The 14,884-nt window shown below is 36.7% G+C and overlaps 1 long non-coding RNA gene across 4 annotated transcripts in view; it reads right to left on the reverse strand.

Annotated features, from left to right (window-relative positions):
• The window catches only part of LOC106876595 (uncharacterized), a 277,478-nt gene that overhangs the window by 215,324 nt on the left and 47,270 nt on the right, over nucleotides 1–14,884 (reverse strand). For all 4 annotated transcript variants that reach the window (XR_008266471.1, XR_001410266.2, XR_001410265.2 and 1 more), the window contains exon 3: nucleotides 6,617–6,830. This is a non-coding gene — a long non-coding RNA (uncharacterized LOC106876595). The remainder of the gene's footprint in view (nucleotides 1–6,616; nucleotides 6,831–14,884) is intronic.

Below are 14,884 nucleotides of genomic sequence, written 5' to 3' on the forward strand. Positions count from 1 at the left end.
AGAGAGAGAGCGATATTTATAGAAGCGCTGAAATGCGTGAAAATTACCCCAGCAATTAGGGCTCGTTTTCCACTAATATTAAAAATTCCTTTATCAAATAATATAGTGTATAGGGTGCCATATATATAAGTGTTGGAGCTACTTGCAGAGTAGCAAGAACCACCTATCGTTGAAATGAAGAAAAAAAAAATACTTATTGCTATATCGGGGATTTCATTACGTATGTTTTAATAACGAATAATCGATCAATCATTTTGTCAGATGAAAAAGTATCGAAATTCAAAATCAATTGAAATGTTTCCCTTATATAGCAAAGGAGCACGCTCCAACCTAAAATGAAAAACAAAAATTTCTAATAATGACGAGGCAAGCAATCGATAAAAGATAAAAGCAAATATACCAAGGAGGTCGCAGAGAGACCACAGAAATCAAAGGAAAAGCAATACTAACATATAATAATAAATAAAAACAATAAATAGGAAATAAATAAAAGCAAGTTCATACTTATTGGTATAAACATACTTATGATATATATATATATATATATATATATATATATATATATATATATATATATATACGCCCACATAGTCATAGAAATATCAGAATGAAATAAATGAGTAATGAGGATGTAAAACAAATAAGGTTGAAGAAAATAAGGTAATAAATATTAAATATAGATGTAAAAATAGAATATAAAAATAAAGAGATAAAATAAACTGGATGGAAATAAATGGGGAAAATTAACAACAAAATCAGGAAAAGGAGACCAGGGTAGCATGTACAGAAGATAACGATAGTAGGGTATCGAATTATGAGTAAGGAATATTATAAATACTAATATCATATCAATATCATAAAATATTCAGAAGAGAAAGTATATAACCTATATTAACAACAATAACAACAACCATAAGAATAACAGTTCTTTTTTATTATAGATACAAGGCCTGAAATGTTTTAGGGGAAGTCGAAAAATAAAGTCGGTCTCTGCGGAATTTGGATTCAGAACTTAGTGACAGAAGAAATGCCGCTACGCATTTTGCCCGACGTTCTAACGATTCTGTCAGCCTGCTGCTTTAGCGATAAAAACGATTCCTTGTATAATAGGCACGAGTGAAGATGCATGGCTTAGTGGTTCGGGTATTGGACTCACGATCGCAAGATGTTGGTTTCGATTCCTGAACAGAGTGATGAATTGTGTTCTTGGGCAAAACACTTCATTTCACTCTGGTCTAGTCTACAGAGCTGGTAAGAATGAGTAATTCTGGGCCGCACCAGCGTCCCGAACAGGGAAGGAATTATATACACTAAAGAAGCTGGCCCTATTTTGGGAGTAATGCCGACTAACCACTGTTAACACAATGCCAGGATTTTTAGGGGAGGTGAAGGTTTAGTCGGTTATATCGACCCCAGTGGTCCACATGTACTCATTTTATCGACGCCGGAACATGAAAGACAAATTATTTGCAATGCACGTTTCGGCTGATGTACTCTTCAACCTTCATCAGGTGTTCTAGTGGAATTTCAAGGTGAGGAAACCTATCCGTCCTTTGTAAATAATGTACATAATTCCTCATCTCAAAAATATAGAATAGCATTTATTTCTTTATTGCCAACAGGGGCAAAATATAGAGGTGACAAACAAGGACAGACAAAGGGATTAAGTCGATTACATCGACCCAACTACGTAACTGGTACTAATTTAATCGACCCCGAAAGGATGAAATGCAAAGTCGACCTCGGCAGATTTTGAACTGAGAATGAAATACCGACAGACGAAACACCGCTAAGCATTTCGTCCGGCGTGCTAACGATTCTTTTCTTTTCTACTCTAGGCACAAGACCTGAAATTTTGGTGGTAGGGGGCCTGTCGATTAGATCAACTCCAGTGCGCGACTGGTACTTAATTTATCGACCCTGGAAGATTTAAAGGCAAAGTCGACCTCGGCGGAATTTGAATTCAACTCACAACGTAAAGACAGACGGGATCTTTCCCTTTCCATTAGCAGCTCGATTAATTAAATGTCTTTAAATAAACACTTTAAAACTTCATATGCTGGTAGAATGTATCATATAGACCATCTTTTACTCTTAGCGTTGTTGAGAAAAGTTTCTATTTACGAAGTTATTTCGTGTTAAAATTGTCGTATTTCGGTAATTTCAACCAATCAATGACGTGTATTCAGCTGAATAAAATTACTGCAGTTATTTGTCAACAACTTCCGGCGGTGTATATTTCGTTTGTTATTTATGACATATTTAATCTAAGTTACGTTCGTATGAATAAACGAGTGTATCCGAAGCACGTTTACTTCACGACACCGCCATAATCGTTCGTGCATTTCTGATGCTTTTAGGTTTTTTTTTCTGTTTTCCTGAAATGTTTTGCACCCCTCCAATTTCTTCATTGTTCACTATTTTCCGTAACCCTAACCCTAACCCGAAAACCCCAACCCTAACTCTAACCCCAACCCTAAAACCCTAACCCAACCCTAAAACCCTAACCCAACCCTAAAACCCTAACCCTAATTGTAAAACCCTAACCCTAACCCTAAAACCCTAACCCTAACTCTAAAATCATATCCCTAACCCTAAAACCTTATCCCTAACCCTAAAACCCTAGCCCTAACCCTAAAACCCTAAAGCTAAAACAAGTACAAACGCACGAACGATGTCATAAATAACAGTGACAAACGAAATATACACCGCCGATAGTTGTTGTTGACAAGCAATAGCAGTAATTGTTTTCACCTCAATAGATGTCATTGATTGGTTGAAATTACCGAAACACGACAATTTTAACACGAAATAACTTCGAAAATAGAAACTTTTCTCAACAATGCTAAGAGTAAAAGATGTTTCATATGACACATTCTACCAGTATATGAAGTTTCAAAGTGTTTAGCTAAAGAAATTTGATTAATCGAGCTGCCCATGAAAAGGAAAAGGTCTGACAGATGGAAATACCGCTAAGCATTTCTTCCAGCTGGCTGCCCTTCTGTGTGTGCGCGTGTGTGTGCGTGTGTGTGTATGTGTGTGTGTGTGTGAGTGCGTGTGTGTGTGTGTGTGTCATTGTGCCATTGATTGTCCCACATCCTACCGCTTGACAACCGGTGCTGTTGTGCTTACGTCCCCGATAACTTAGCGGTTCGGCAAAAGACCCGATAGAATAAGTACTAAGATGTTAAGAAAATTACTGTGGCCTATACATATCATTAAAAATTCTTCATCACGGTGCCTCAGCATGGCCGCAGCCTAATGACTAAAACAAGCAAAAGATAAAAAAATTAAACCGGCAAAAAAGTTTAATTTTGCAGCTGCGGCTGGAGTGGAAAAAGAAAAACTGTATTGACAAAAATGTAATAATGAAACACCAAAACATGTTTGCAAAGGAGGGATACGACGTAAAAGCCACCCTCCCGAGTGAAATTATAGAAGGAACCGCGAAAAAAAAAAAAATAGACGTATTTAAAACTCTTGTGAAGGAAAAGAAACTAGACAAAGCACCAAAAGAAGCTATATAAAAATGCCTACAGCTGATCTGGCAAAATATAGAATACTTGACCAGAAGCAAACGCTTTGTCACGGTAGTAGTGTATTTCAAAAGTGAAGACAAAGCAAAAACACACTCAGTAAAACCTTTGAAAACCACGGACTTTGTATTGCTGCCAACATACTTAGGCAGGCGCACGTGAAAAATCACGATAGGAGAAATCCTGTCAGAAATAAACGCATCATGGCTACTACTCTCAGCCCTACTAATGGGGATAGAAGAAGAAATAACGATATTAGAGGCCTCAAAAATACACCAGCAGAACTGGAAGGCGCAAGACCTCGACGTCCTTATCCAAGTGTCGCCTCAGACCCTGGAAATGATCGTAGAGAACATACACCTGGGAGAAGAAACCACCTTACAGCTAATGGTGGAGGGGAGAAGACCCTAGTGCTTCGAATGTGGAGAGAAAGGCCACATTCGGGCAAACTGTCCTACCGGTAAGGTGGAGACGCCCCTCAAAAAGGACGCAGAAGCGACAGAGACACACAAGACCGATCAGCAGGCTCCCAGCAATGAAAACATTCAAACAGCTGGGAGCGAACACGGATGGTCTACGGTAAAAAAGGAAGAAATTAACCAAAAGGAAGAACTCAAATCCCCCCCCCATCCAGCTTTAATAACGATTCTGGCAAGGGAGGAGTAGTGGTCCATCTAGACAAATCAAAGGCTTTTGATAGGGTCGACCATCATTACCTGCGAAAATTGGGCGACATCCCGAGACAGCCAGGTTGAGGAGAGTCCGTTTCAACGCCCGCGGACATCACCATCATCGTAACCGAAATGGATCACCTACAGAGGGTAGGCAATGTCATTCAGGAATATGAGACGGTGGCAGGAGCAAAGGTTAATCGTGAAAAGGCAGTCGGCTTGCAGTTCGGCACCTGGAGAGGCAAGTAGATGCCTCCTGACAGCGTCGTGGGACGTTTGATGGAGGGTCCGATTAAGTTGCTAGGCGTCTGGCTTGGACCAGGCCTCCAAATAGAGAAGAACTGGGCCGAGGTAGCGAGCAGAGTGGCCCACATAGCTAAGACCTGGTCTTGGCGGTGGCTATCCCTGAAAGGGAGGGTGGAGGTGGCCAATGTGTTCATCGCATCCATCATCGCCTACCGCCTAACCGTCGCTCCCTGCCTTGATTCGTGGTTGAGAAAGCTGGAAAAACAGTTCTTTCGCTTCTTGTGGAAGGGTTTGAATCCGTTTGTGAGACGCTCTATTTGCTGCCAACAACTGTTAAAGAGTGGGCTAGGGATGCCTTGGATGATGATACGCAGGCACGCGCTGAGGTTGAGGCATCTGTGGTTCCATTTGGATGGTGATCGGGTGTGGTCTCCGCTGGCAAAACAGATGCTTCCCAAGTTCACTTGTTTCGGTGGACAGGATACCTGGTCCTATCGTAGATCGAATTTGGGTATATGGTTTACGGAGTGTCGTAAGGCTCTCCAGACATTCCATCTCTCGGACAACGCCTGCGGCAGTGGTTTTGTCACATTCTTCTATAGAGGGTCGGTAGAGGCGACATGTGACGACACCTTGGGGGAAGCCCTAGGTCTCGATGATAATCAACTAGCCAGTCTGTTCCAACGTATATTCGGGCTGAAGACGCTGGGTAACTTCCAGAAGTCTTTGGCATGGCAATGCAACCGTGGAGCCTTACCTGTCCGGGACAAGCTCGCAAAGCATAGTGGCCCTAGCCCACTGACCTTTCCAAGATGTGGCGGGACAGGAAAACAGTCTCGCACGATATTGTTCAGTGTTCGGAGGTGTCAGATGTGCGGACTTATGCCGAACAACTGTTATCAAGTACAGGAAAAGTACAGCTATCCACTGAGTCAATAGTAAAAATTGACCCACCGGATTTCATATCGAAAGAAGGTAAGAATTACTTCCTCATCGTAGTAGCAATCAGTAGAGAGGTGATTTGGAAGACGCGAATGAAAGGGTTAATAATAGGCATTTTTATCTCTGTCCCTGGCTTGGTGAATTTCTTCACCTTCCAGCTAAGAAGGAAAATAGGGTTAGAGAAAAAATGCCTATCTGCGAAAATGTTTCAAGATCGATGGAAGAATGAGGCACGAATGCTGCGTATGGATGAAAACGCACGAATACAACGCAGGACGAACCCAAAGCATCAGTGCCGACACGGGGCTCGTGGGATCCGAGTACATCCCCCCTCCCCAATCCACTCTGTATTGTTGTCTTGTATGTGTTATCATTCGAACTATTTATATTTATGTAAAATTTCTAAATTCATCTTTTGTTAACTCATGCATGAAATCTGACCCCATATCAGATTGTAATGTCCCCTCATTATTGTCTCCTTGTGGGAAAAAAAAATTTCCGAAATGCTTAGTGGTATTTCGTCTGTAGGTATTTCGTTCTGAGTTCAAATTCCGCCGAGGTCGACTTTGCCTTTTATCCTTGGACATGTGTCTACTGCTATAGACTCGGTCGGACCAAAGTCTTGTGAGTGGATTTGGTGGAGGGAAACTGAAAGAAGCCCGTCGTATATATATATATATATATATATATATGTGTATGTATGTATGTATGTGTTTGTGTGTCTGTGTTTGTCCCTAAATCATCGCTTGACAACCGATGTTGGTGTGTTTACGTCCCCGTAACGTAGTGGTTCGGCTAAAGAGACCGATAGAATAAGTACTAGGCTTACAAGGAATAAGTCCTGAGGGGGATTTTATTTACATTATTTACATTTGACGGATATTTGTCCTCATCTTGTCTGTTGTTAACACAGCGTTTCGGCTGATATACCCTCCAGCCTTCATCAGGTGTATTGGGGAGCCCAGTTTCGAAATTTCCCCAATACACCTGATGAAAGCTGGGGAGTTTATCAGCCAAAGTGTTGTGTTAACAACAAACAAGATTAGGACAAATATTTGTCAGATGTAAATAATGTAAATAATGTACATAATTCCTCATCTCTTAAATATAGAACTGACGTTGAATTGTTCGACTAAAGGCGGTGCTCCAGCATGGCCGCAGTCAAATAACTGAAACAACTAAAAGAATAAAAAAATATGTTTGGGAAATTCAACAACATACCTTTTCGTCCCTCTCCGCGAAATATTGTTTCCTTACTCACTGTACAATTCGACTCTCTTTTTTCTAATGCAATATCGAGATTTACAGAGAATTCAAATTCCGCCGAGGTCGACTTTGCCTTTCATCTTTTCGGGGTCGATAAATTAAGTACCAGTTGCGTAGTAGGGTCGATCTTATCGATTGCCTCCCTCCTTCAAAATTTCGGGCCTTGTGCCTAGAGTAGAAAAGAATATCGAAATTTACATCTCTCCGGTGTTTTCCGTCCTGAGAAACAATGCAATTATATTTGCTATGAAAAATATCTAATATATCGCAGGATGAAACTATGTTATATCCACAGCTACAAATATCCTAATTATTTTTAGTATGTCTACTGACAAGAAAATCCAGAATCAACAATTTTCATATTGCAATTATTTCCTCGGATTTGGCGTAGGCGACCGATTTATTTTATCTATAATTATTGTGTAAATTGAATAAATCTTTTCCTGATTTACATAGAGATGATAGCATTGTAGTCATTTTCTGATTTAGAAAGGTTAACAAAATACTTTCAGCTTATTAATACATTTTGAGCATAATATTAAAATTGCAAATTTTCTAGATCGACGCTCATCCCTAAGTCAAGATTATCACCTCTTCTGTAAACTGGATTAATGGTAGTAGGACACCCCAAAATTTTCTAGTCACAGGTTGTCCTTTATAAATTAGTTTATTGAATAATATTTCGATTAGCCGACTCACCCAAAATTTCTGGCCTCAAAAGTAGAAAGAAATCTTAATCGCATTTTAAATAATACTCAACATTATGACAACCAGTTTGCGAGATAAAATAAAAGCAGGTCAAATACTACGTCTCGAATCACAAGTTTATAACTTGCCGGTCGATCATCAGTGATAGACATCTATTTTCAAAACTGTCAGTGACCCTCTTATTCTGTCTCAAATTGATGCTTATAACGTCTAATGTAGTTTATATTACAATCATAATAGTCGATTCTTTATTAAATTGTAGCTTTTGAACGCCCATAAATAAACGTTATCACTCGTAACATGCAATGCAGAAATAGACTCCCGAAATTTATCTCCAATGTATAGTGATTATTGCACATTATAATATTTTCAGTATTTTTTCCAATACACTCAAAATCGACATTTGCCTCATCATTACGAATTCTATAAAATGATAACCTGCCAATTACTAATGCAGATATAATCGACAATATCTCTTTTAAAATGTGTCAGCGTGCTACTGTTAGAAATCAATATTCGTCCTCATATTCGAAATAATGTATTGTTTTGTCAATAACGAGGTGGAAAAAAGGCATTAACTTTTACTTTCACATGGTATTTGGTAAAACAATATTTTTCCTCAAAGATAAATATGTTTTTTATTATGTTCAACTAACTCTTAACGAACTATTTTTCTTCATTATAGTTTATGTTGACCAAGAAAAAGTATTTTATGAGAGTGGAGTAAGATATATTACAATGATCCAATTTATAAAATACATTTCGAACGTAAACTTCAACGAAATACATCCAAGTAAAAATCGAAACTACATTGTGGGACTCTTCCGCCTAGAACACGTACTTCATGGCTACCAGTTAACTAAACTGATATTACTACTTCGAATTTTATGCAAATAAGATAATCTGATAATCATGTTACGCTCACTTGTATGTGTGTTATTTAAATTATAATCAGCTAAATTTAATTTGTGTACTTTCGGTCACTGTTTTCAAAATAGTTTATCGGTCAACCGGCAAGAGTTCTTGAAGAAGAATACAGCTGCGAGGAACGAGCAAATAGAAATGGGTATTTGCCATTCTGATGAAAAGAATGTCTGCGACACTCGCTCTATGGAACCATTTAGTGGAAGGATTTATGAAGAAAAGCCTACACATACGAACTCAAAAATTTATGTATCTTGTCTTGAGAAACCAAATCCGCTCGTTATAGAAATAATCGAAACCCCTAAACTTTCCACGCGGTCAATCTGTATAACTTCAACATTTGTTCTACCACAATCGCATACAAAACAGAATTAATCAATTACCGAGTATTGTACACCGTATGTACATTGATGAAACGATTGTCTTTTAAAAGTCACAACGCATAAAATGTACCAAAATATCTTTTGTGGTATAAGTTTAGAAGTTTTATTTGCTGACCTGTATTTTGCCGATTTGAAATGTTACGATGATCGAGAAACTTTCTTTAAGATATATGCAACTTTAGTATGCAGTCATGTTTATAATCAAGTTTTTCAACAGGAATTGAAAACTCTTTGTCATTTGCACACGGTTCGAAGTGCTTTTACTCCTTTTAAATTTCAATTATTCAAATATACACAACTAAATACAAGTCTTGCATCCGTTCTCGACTGGACGACTGAATTTTATAAATGGAGAAATTCCAAAAGTGAAGTGGATACGGTTTCAGAAAATATCAATCGGTTGATTGTTCTATTTGAAGACTTGATTTCTTCAGAGGGCTCAGAACCCTAAAATTTGTACTTTATTTTTAATCGTGAACTTAAAGGGGTTTTAATAAAAGGGTTCAGAGTGCCTTCGTAGAAATAAATTGCCTTTCTTTAGTCACTGTAATGACTCACTTTTGTAAATATTCATTTGTAACAAATAAAATATCTGAGAATATTTTATAAAAATCTTAAATATTGATTTGTTTCCCCCCCCCTTTTTTTAACACTCCGACAGAATACTTCGGAAAATGTCTTTTTTTTTCAAAGATAATGCTTCCATTTTCACATCTTAGCAATCTGTTTGTTCTTAATAAATGCAGGACTAATTGGCATTAAAACCATTGTAGCTATAACCATTGTAAATATACGTAGATGAATGGTGACCAGTGATCAAATCTCGCTGTTTATAGTTTTACTTTCGGCAACGTATAGGTTATATTATTACCATAAATGAACGTGCTGCTGTGACTTCATTGTTTGCCCATTATATCAACGTAACTCGTATTGACAATGCATATATACAACCAACAAGGTGAGTTGTCCTGTCCACTGATATTTAACATTCCATCTAAATGGCTATCACATGTTGTTACTACGTTTGTTTTTATATATTCTTTTGTACCGAGCACTTTTCACCTAGTTCTCTCTGTAGCACCTTCTATGAAGTAATGCTTAATAACGAATTTTTATCCAATTACAGATAAATTTCCCATATGCAAGTTGAATATCATTTGCCGAATGTAGGAATTGACATTTTTAAAGACACTGCTTTTTCTTACTGTTCGTATTAAAATGCGAACTCCATAACAATGCCATTCATTTTCCAACAATAACAATCGCGAAAATTAGAATCTTATAACATCGCAGTTTGTGATAAATGGTTACATTGAATATACTCTTCCCCTCCCTGATTTTTCTTTAAACATTTAGATCTCAGTTGGTGATGAAAAGAGTGTGTGTAATCACTCATTAACTTATATTCGAGTATATGGCACACTTGAATCCCTGCTGAGAAACCTACACCTTCGTAAAAGCAGTAAGAACTTTCAATTCATTTCGTTTACATGAGTTTTACAAAAAGCAATTTCGAAATTCCTTCATAAATTGAAATACATGGCACATTACATATTGATATTGTTTAAGTATAAACTTGCATGATATGGTTCAAATTTCTCATTAATATCACTTTGCCGATTACTAAAATTGCAATGATTTTTTTTTAAGGTAATCACCTTGTAAATTTTCTCTTGTTTTCCTTTTCTTAAAGTATGATTTAAATTTCTGTATTTTTCTATCTTTCATATAATAGAGAAAATGCATTTTTACATTATATATTTAAAAACCTACGTGTCAATTCACCTCATATATCTTTTTTATTAGCCTTCTTAAAGTTTCTCTGTGCTCGGCATGTTAGTGGAATATCAGAGACAAGTGATAGGAAGAGTTCAAATAATATCTTGAAGACCTATTCACGAGCGATAAGACAGAAGTCTGAAATGAATGCTATGATTGCAAGATCAGACGCAGTAGTTCGATCCTTAGAAACGGAGGGGGCATTGAAGAAAAGAAATCGCCATCTTCAATTCGGTGTTCGTACCTATCCTCAACTATGATCATGAATATTGGACAATGACAGAGAAAGTAGGATCATGAATACTAGCGACCGAAATGAGATTCCTTCGAAGGCTCTCTGGAGTCCTGTTACTCGACAGGGTCCCTGGCTCGGAAACTTGGGAGCTTCCATTTCTCTGTATTGATAGGTTTCAACTTCGGTACTACGGACATATTAAAACCTTATAGGAAAGAATCACGAAATGGATTCTTCGAGCCGAATCAACCAGCAGGTGTAGACCAAAATGGTTGGGTAATGTTCTCTCAGTTGGTCATGTTTGGGTATCCAGCCAGAAAGGACCCTATTCAGGAGGGGCCTGATGACTATAATCCTACGTCCATTCCGGTCATAATGGTGCGAAAGGATTTTTTTTTTTTTTTTTTTTTTTTTTTTTTTTTTTTTTTTTTGTGCTTTTACTGCTGTCATTGTTGGTTAACCACGCAGAAGCACAACCTAAATGGTTGTAGTTAACAATATCAATTCTGGTAGCTTAAATTTGGTATTGATTTATTTATTGAATATCTTACATTTTACATGCACACCAGTTAACTGAAGATTACGATTCTGCTGACCGGTGCAATTAAACAGTACACTAGGTATTTGGGGAAATTTTACAATACCGCTGTTTCTGCGTCACATGCGTATAGCCCGATACACAATATGCTACTTAAGCTTGTAAATGTTTCATCTGCTGATGGCCGGCAGAGCGTACAATTTTCCTGACTCGTTTCATAAATTGTTTTGTTTCTTTATACAGTTTTCATCTTTACCAGAATTATTTAAACTCTGTTTGAACAAGGTCCTATAAATCATAAATGTGTAGTTTTCTATATTCATTCCTTTAACAGTAAAATGTGCGTAATATAATCAAAAGCTGGATGCATGCATTTTACAACTCGGAGAAATGTATAAATTTGTATTCTACTCAGCAGGTATGGAGTAGATTCTTTATAATTCATGTTAGCTGCCAGGGTCTCGTTCTTTCATTACTCGGATACATAAAACACCGGTTTTCTTTTTAACTTAAAAATTAACTACTGAAGAAATTACTGATCACAAGGAATCTCCCAGTTCAATGTATACCTGAACATATTTTTTGGTAGTCATATTAGTTCTCCAGTTGGAATAAATCCTTTTTGTTATTGCCTAACCATCGTTCATGTCACTTTTAATATATATATATATATATATATATATATATATATATATATATATATATATATATATATATATATATATATATATATATATATTGTATATCTACTGTGTTGCTCTAAAGTCACCTGACAGTAAATCAAAACCGTGGAATTCCAAAATTTATTTAACTGAATGAATTTAATCTAAATATGAAACGTGAAAATTGTTCAAATTGAAGTCCTTCTTGAGCGACACCTTTTTCCTTTCGAGTCCATACAGAATTGCAGATAGTATTGATGGAATTTTGATTTACTTTTGGCCAAACCTGTATATATAGTTTTTAGTGTGCTGAAATTGAGCTCTTTCGATAAAGTCATTTTTGTACGTAGAGTAAACATTTCCGAGCGTCATTTTGTATTAAACCATTTTCCTTCGTTAATGATTTTATATTAAATTTCTCCGCACTTTTGGGTTAACCGTGCAAATAACATTTTTCTGAGGCCAATAAGGGAAAAATGTATTAAAACTACATACCCTAGAGACTAAATAAAATTTTGTCCTGTAAGGAAACTAATGTCGAGTGTATATTCCAAAATGAAAAATGAATCTAAAAAGTGTCTGGATTTTTCTTTCTCCTCACATACTAAATTCAACCGGGAAAAAAGATATCCACAACTCTTCATTGCATCTTTCCCTTAATCATTAAACTGTAATAAACAACACATGAACAAAGTATCTGAGCATCAATTTGGTTTGGCAGGTTTTTCATTGTAACTCCAATGTAAAAAAAAAAAAAAAAAAAAAAAAATTCTGAGGAATGGTGGTACATACTTTCCGAAAAAAACTTTTTTTGCACTTTATGACTTTATATCTGAATTTTCATTTCAAATCCGGAACAGCCTTAATGCATTTTATCAGTAGTATGTCGAAATCTATTAGATAGATATATTGCCATAGAAAAAGCTAAGATTAGTCTCTTCAATAGCAATTTATAATTCTTTCAATGACTCCCTGTGATTATACATGCTACGACACTACCTTCATATCTATCCCCTATATAATGCTAGTTACATCAACAGTATTATTAAAAAATCCTTTAATGCGGCGAGCTGGCAGAATCGTTAGTGCTCCGGGGAAAATGTTTGGCGATATTTCGTCCGTTTTCATGTTCATAGTTCAAATTCCGCTGAGGTCCACTTTGCCTTTCATTCTTTCGGAGTTGATAAATTAAGTACTAGTCAAATACTAGGTTGACGTAATCGACTAGTCCCCTCCCCACAGATTTGAGGCCTTTGTGCCTCCAGTAGAAAAGATTATTATAAAATCTCTTTATTATTAAGATTGTTAAAAGTGGCAAGCTTTCTATTCTACTCTAGGCCCGAAACTGTTGGGGAGGAGGGACAGTCGATTAGATCAACCCCGGAACTTAATTTATCGACCCCGAAATGAAAGGCAAAGTCGACCTTGGCGGAATTTGAACTCAGAACGTAAAGACAGACGAAATACCGCTAAACACTTAGCCCAGCGTGCTAACCGTTTCTGCCAGTTCGCTGCCTTAATTAGCAAGCTTTGGGTCGTTAATGTTGTAAAAAGTTGCAGTATTTCTTTCGGCTCTTTACATTTTGAGTTCAGATCTCACCGAAGTTAACATTGCTTTTCACCATTTTCCGGTTCGATAACAATACCAATCAGGTACTGCGGTGAATAGACTCATTCCCCTCAAAATTACTGACGTTGTACCAACATTTGAAATCATCATTAAACCTACAAGATGGATTTGCACAATCGTTGAAAATAAGCTCAAGTCCTTTGCACTTTCGTTTTATTTTGCGCGCTCTTTGTGTTTAATTTCAAATCTCGCTGAGAGCAACTTAGTCTTTCGCAAATTCCATGTTCAACAAATGAATTATTTTTCAGGCACTGGGTTCATATTTTTGACTTAAGCTCCCTATCCCGAATAAATAATTATGATTCTGAGCTTAAGAAATTTTTTAAAAAAATTATTTATTTTTAATGTGGATATGTGATTTCCTGTGGTCAAAATAATATTGACTAAATCTCCCCCATGGAACCGATAGAATCGAACCCGTGAAACAATCCGACTGTTAAATTGCTTTAACTGAATGGATGTTGATAAACCTGTGGTGGTGGTGGCGGCGGGGTTATTGCCAGACGTTTCTTAATGTAATTCTAGTAAATATATGGCTAACGATTGAATTTTAAAAAAGAAAGCAAAATATTGTTTTATAGTTTAAAGAAAATCTTTCTCGCAAAAACGTTGCAAATGACAGCTATGCTATTTGTAAAGTTACTATCGGTCTTGGTTGCTTAAAGTTAGTTCTCGACAGATTCTGAAGTTCTCAAAACCTAGAAGTTTCGTGGCTTTATTAAAGTCATATGGTTAAACGTTTTAAATTGTGCATTAAATGTTATTTGAATGAGCTATCGGTTTCGACTTATTTGAAATATAACAGCTCCAAATGTATAAATATAAATTCTTTCACTAGCAACATTAATATTACTTTTCTGAAATCTGTTTAAACAGCAGCAGGTATACTGCAGTTTATTTCACACAAATAAAACATTTGAAAAATTGTTACTTGACCAGTTGGTTTGCAAATTATATTCTTGGTTATTGTCTCTTTGATTCTGTTTTTCTTTGACTTCTTTTCTTTTTGTAAAAATCCATTAAAACCGAGACGTATATTGACATTGAGAATTTTTTAAATTCAACCGGATAGGCCCAAAATCGTTAGATTCATTATGTTTCTCAGACACTGGATTGATGCTTTCTTTTCATTTGTTCTATGCCCCGAAATGTATTGTATTGTCCTCCCTTTGTTAGTCCTATACTCTTTTACTTGTTTCAGTCATTTGACTGTGGCCATGGTGGAGCACCGCCTTTAGTCGAGCAAATCGACCCCAGTACGTATTCTTTGTAAGCCTAGTACTTATTTTATCGGTACGTTTGGCCGAACCGCTAAGTTACGGGGACGTAAACACACCAGCATCAGTTGTCAAGCGATGTTGGGA

The sequence above is a fragment of the Octopus bimaculoides genome, chromosome 2, assembly GCF_001194135.2.
Source record: "Octopus bimaculoides isolate UCB-OBI-ISO-001 chromosome 2, ASM119413v2, whole genome shotgun sequence".
Taxonomy (NCBI): domain Eukaryota; kingdom Metazoa; phylum Mollusca; class Cephalopoda; order Octopoda; family Octopodidae; genus Octopus; species Octopus bimaculoides.